The sequence below is a fragment of the Leuciscus leuciscus genome, assembly GCF_965113295.1.
Source record: "Leuciscus leuciscus genome assembly, chromosome: 5".
Classification (NCBI taxonomy): Eukaryota; Metazoa; Chordata; class Actinopteri; order Cypriniformes; family Leuciscidae; genus Leuciscus; species Leuciscus leuciscus.
In genome coordinates, this window is record NC_138729.1 from 38,941,590 (window position 1) to 38,947,380 (window position 5,791).

At 36.4% G+C, this 5,791-nt stretch overlaps 1 long non-coding RNA gene across 4 annotated transcripts; it reads left to right on the forward strand.

The window, feature by feature from the left end:
• Nucleotides 1–1,021: 1,021 nt before the first annotated feature.
• On the forward strand, nucleotides 1,022–5,517 carry LOC309500092. 4 transcript variants are annotated; one of them, XR_014206470.1, is made up of 5 exons: nucleotides 1,022–3,108; nucleotides 3,168–3,286; nucleotides 3,734–3,790; nucleotides 4,291–4,365; nucleotides 4,456–5,517. It is a non-coding gene; the product is annotated as an uncharacterized lncRNA (long non-coding RNA). The 4 variants fall into 4 exon arrangements; XR_014206472.1 differs by having other exon boundaries at nucleotides 1,022–1,203; nucleotides 4,456–5,516; XR_014206471.1 differs by having other exon boundaries at nucleotides 1,022–3,286; nucleotides 3,734–3,816; nucleotides 4,456–5,516.
• Nucleotides 5,518–5,791: the final 274 nt, after the last annotated feature.

The following is a 5,791-nucleotide window of genomic DNA, read 5'->3' on the forward strand; positions in this document are numbered from 1 at the left end:
TGCCGCTATGTGAAAAAATCCAGCAAAATGCGCCGACGCGTTTGTCGACCCCAGAGGATTAACTTTAGCCTAACCATAAATTGTGATTAAAATATATATGATCACTCACATCAAGACGCCGCTGCGGTGGTGGAGTCCATGCAGGAGGAGCAGCGTTTGACACTGCGTCGCTTTTCAGCGCGAGCTGTGTGGAGAAGCCCATTTCCACCTCTATTGCGTTTCAAAAGCAATTTCACGTAAAATGCAGGTTTCACACTCACGGTCTTCCAGGCGAAGTGCATGCAACCACTGGCGCCTAATTTCCAAGTCTGCTGGAAAGCTATGCAGTCCAGCAGTGCTGTTGCAACCTGCAACACTACACCTACGTACCCTCCTGACCACTGTACTAAATACAGATAAATCTACGCTAGCTCATACCAAGGGCGTGGTGAGCTTGTACCAGGGGTGTGGTGAGCTGGAACCTGCTTACATCACCTGCCACCGCTTACGTCACTTGCCACCGCAAACATCCAATAGGAAAATTCAACTGCAGTAGCCACCGTTCAACCCGAAGAGGGCAGCACTCAGACGTTTTTACACCATATATTGTAAAATTAAAACACTTTATACCCAAATGTCAAAAAAGTTACTCGAATCAATGAACAGCACCAATAAAGCCCCATTCTTACAGATCATTAACTAAAAAAAGTTGGTTTAGGGTTTAGTTACCCTTTAAAATACTTTTTAAAGCAAATAAGTGACTCAAAAAAATCTAACACCCAGCAATGTGTAATTTCTTTGCATCCCCTTTCGAAAACAACATTCAAATTACTCGACAAAAAAATATATCCTGAGAAAAGTGGATTTTGAGAGCAATATCTCCATAGACCTCCATTCATTCTGCACTCGTCCTGTGAGCGCCCTCATATGGAATCAGAGTGGAACTGCAACCAGTTCAGAAGCCGGAAGTGTACTGAGAGTGAAACTTCTCGCCATATTAGACATTCTCTGGCCCCACCATGGTGTCTATTTGACTCTGAAATCACCATGGCAACAGACTCCTCCTTCCATGTTCTAAATCTCTCTTGGTTTATTCCTCTCGCTTAACCTCCAGTTTAGTCTATAACTTCATGTCATTGTGGACACAAGTAATCCAGGAATAATGCCACACCATAAGAATCTTGTTTTCATGACTCTTGTAGTCTTTGGGATGGTACTGAGTGGGTATGTATTTACTCTTTATCACTATTTGTTGGTTTGACTTTCTATTTGGTTTGTGAATTGATGTGATAATACCTCAGTATTAATGCAAACTCTTAATTAAGTGTCTAGAAGCACTTGAGTAATTTTTCAGAAGTTGAGAAATACTCAAATGCACAAAATTAAATTGCATTTCTTTGAATCTGTTGCAGACTGAAATATTCAAGGGTAGTCTGATATGTTCCCAGACATTTTCTTCAATGTCACATTATAAGTTCTTACTCCATGCCTTCTGCAACAAAATCAGATTGTCTGCTTTGTAATGGCTTATCATAGAGTAAAATTGGAATATGAAGTGTTTAACTTCAGTATCCGTAAGAAAAAAATCTAGCTATTCAGGGTAAGACTAGCATGTCTAATCTGAACGAAATGTCTTATCTGCAAGTATTTAAAGAAATCCTTTTTGCTATTATGCTTTACATGCAACTCATCAAATTACATAAAAACACCCTTATGGAATAAGTCATATATCCTGTAGATTATGCCCACATCAATCAAGCTACCAAACTGAGAAAACCCATACTAGTACGGTGAAAATGTGTGTTACCAGTCATCACTGAGCATGTTTATACACCATTACGCTGACAACTCACAAAAATCTGCTTATTGAAATAACCTGTTGGGCCGGTTTACATGCAAACCAATTAAGCAGACAACGTATGTAAACGGCATTTGCAAGCCTTTATCAATAGGCTACATCAGGCTATACGTGGCAGTTCCTGTCACATTGGGTGCAAAAGGGAAAACATTTGCTTTTCACTCCTCCCAAAGTGCATGATTGCAGAAAAATATATATATGTTTGTATTGAACATTTATGGAGCAACAAACTTTGTGTGAAAATAAATCACAAAAGTGGTTCATTTTATTGATAAATCTTATAAATGTATGAGGTGGCGAAGGGGGGTCTTTTATCCCACACATGCAGTAAAAGGCTCACCAGCATGGGGCAAAAGGCACATAGTATTGTTTCAAATACTTTAGATAAAAAAATATGTTTTTAATAATATCTAAGTTAATACTTGTTCAAAACAGCCACTTTATAGTAAGGTATGTACTTTTTTGTTAAATAAATATACTGTAATAAAATATGTTAATATAAAAAAATTTTTTTTTTTTTTTTAAGTAAAGATTATGAAAGCATTGATGGAGATCCCATAATAATTTAATATAGATTCACAGTACACTGTAAAAACTAAAGGAGCCTCAAATATCCTGTCGGATACTCAAGGAACTTCAAAATGTAATTTAAGTGCCTCAAAGCTCTTTCTCCTATAGTAGGGTTACTGGAGGAGCATTGACAATCTTTGAGGTTCTTGCTGGAACTTATGGGATCCTTTAAGCACTTTGTATTTAGTTCAGAGGTTCTGGAGTCACCTTTTCATTACCATGAGACCTCGAAGTGCTTTGGGGGAAAATAGAGGAACTTGAATGCGATAAAAGGGTTACTGGAAGATCTTTTAACATTTAAGTGGTTCCTGGAAGATCTCTTATGTTAAAGCCAGCATCTGGAGGAACCCAATGGTTCAGTAAGGCCAGAATAAGGTTATTAATATCCTATTATTATTATTATTATTATAGGCTACTGAAGTTTGATTCAGTATACATACCCAGGTGAAAAAGACGTAGGCTACTATTACATGTATTAAAAATGTACTTGAGTGTGTTTTTAGTATAGGCCTACAATACAAATATTCTTTAATGCATTTGTAATACATTTAACAGTAGCCTACGTCTTTTCACCTGGGTAGCTTACATTTATTTAGTACCTAGGCCTATTTTATTGATTAATTTAAACCTTAAACTACAACACTAAATAATAATAATATTAATAATATGAAGAAGAAGAACCAGGAGGAGAAAAGTTTTAAGTTAAAAGTTGTATTCTGTCACGAAACTGCTGCTCTCTCCTCTGCTGTCGTCGCTTCAGTGATCCTCGCGCTGCTCGCGCGCATCAAAGCTCAGCTGATCGACGTCACCGGGTTTGAATTGAAAGTAACGGCTCCTCTCATCAAAGCTTCCGCCGTTTGTTCGGCTCTCCGTTACAAGGTTTGTAAACTCGCCAAATAAATATAAATACAGAGTCTACTCACTATATATTCAATCACACACACAATACTTGCAGATTTTTACAGTGTTTACCACTCGTTTATTGCACAGTATGGTATGAAGGTTTTAGCCGCGATACGTTGATCTAATGAACAAATGGAAATTATTTACTTATTGTCTTAGATTGATTTAGTCATTCAATTCAACATATTATGTACAACTGTGTCTTAAAATTGCTGATATAGCCTAACTAATTTAGCTGATTCCTGCTGTCGTCATTGGCGTTTGTTATGAATAACAAAAGCAGGTTAATATAGTTTGGTCTGTTTTTGTTTAGCCTAACTTTACTTACTACAGGTGCCCTCATTCTCTCAACTACCATTTTAAAGCCATTTACTGGTCAATACATATTTGTGAATAATCAGCTTTGTTCTTTTGTTTCTCCAGAACTGCCAGTACATTTCTAAAATAATCTGAACATTTCAGTGGCAACATTGAATTACAGTAAGTTACCTATACACCACATGCAGGTACTTTATTACTATGAACTTTCTCTGTGAAATTGTATTGTTTGACTGTGTACTTGTGTTTTTTTAATCAGTTATTCTCTGAAAATCTTCCCTCATGCTCTCAAATCTCATTCATGTTACTCAGAAAAATAATATCACAGCAGGTTTGGCGCCAATAATGCTATGCATTTTTTCTTATATCTTTATCATTTGCATTTGAATATAAGACATTTTAACTCTGAATTAACTTCAAGTTTAGTCTTTTTCGACAAAAAAAAGAGGAAAAAGCTATTATATGGCTTCAGAAGACTTACAACACAACCCATAACACATGAGTTGTGAACTCATTGATTATTTTTAGGATCTTTTCTGGGACATTTTTGGAGCTTAACCATTTTTACATAAATTGTTGCATTGAATTGAACTACACAAGTGTACATAAGAATGGTTTCATGAATGATTTACACAATTTCTTTCTGCTTGTGTTTCATGCAGTGAAATTGAACGGTGACTGGGGTTGCATTATGCCTGAGATCTGCTTTTGGGTTCCACAGACAGAAAGTCAAACAGGTTTGGAACGTCACAAGGCTGAGGAAATTATTTAAATTTGACAACTATCACTTTAATAACCTTATTAACAGTAAATGTTGTACTTTGCAGGGATCTCGGTAAGCTGAAATACAAGTTTGAACAAGAATAAAAATCCTCCTGTAGACCCGAAAATCACTGAAGTGCCTGGACCATCCACCAGAAAAGAGGAAAAACAAATGGAAAACGAATCTGCTGTACCTTTTCACTTTTCTAACTCTTTAAGTACCTCACATGTCCCTTATGAGGATTTTATTGATTGCATTTTATGTTGCAGCGAGTAAAGGTGCATCACATTTTTGAATTTCGTGAAATTACACGGGCAGAAACGTCCATTGATCATTGTCAGCAATGTAGCGACGTAATGTATGAAGCACAGCTCACACAGGAGTCACTTTCAAGCAGCTTTCTGTTGGTCAAATCCAGTGAATTCCAGTAACCAACTTGGTCCCATAGTGACATTTTTGACCACAAACGAAATTGCTGATCGTGTGGATTCTTATTGAAATGACTGGAATTCTACTTCTCCATCTCTACCTCTACTTCCTCTATCTTGTTTCAGAATACTCAACAACCATTTATGAACCCTGTTGATTCAAGTCACACATTTAAAGGACAAGTTCGGTATTTTACACTTAAAGCCCTGTTTACCGATCGTATCTGATGAAATAGAACGGTTAAGATAAAAATTTGGACACATGCTGCTCTCCCGAGAACTTTAGGTTTATTTCGCTTATATTTAGTTAGAAATAAACCTAAAATTCTCGGGACAGGAGCATGTGTCCAAATTTTAATCTTAACCGTTCTATTTCATCAGATACGATCTGTAAACAGGGCTTTAAGTGTAAAATACCGAACTTGTCCTTTAAGCTTTTCAAAAGGCATACTGTTCATTACAGTCTCCAGTCTAACGGCATCCCAGACTTCAACACTTTATGATTCAAAATAGCTGAATAACTAATCATCAGAAATTTCCATGCATTTTGTTTAAATGTCTTTTCTTGTATAGCCTATTGCATATACTTGGTTGATTATTCATTTTGCGTATGTATTTTACTATTCTTTTGTGTATTCATTGATATTAATCTATAGTTAGCTTTTTTTCCCATGTGTATGGAAGTGTAAGTATAAAAATGAATATAAAATATGTAATAAACAATTCTTATTTTGTATTTGGTTCAATTTGTTTATTGTAATAGTAACCATAGTCAAAGGTAACCATAGATACAACATGAAATTAAATATCTAAAAAAATGAAATTTGGTTCCTGGAGGCACCCAAAGTGGTTCCACACAGTGATTTATGTAAGAGTTCCTCGGGAAACTTGTGTGGTTCTTCAGAGAACCACCCCTTTTTAAAGGGTGCCTAGAGGATCTACAGACGGTTCCGCCGGTGTGGCAAAGTGAAG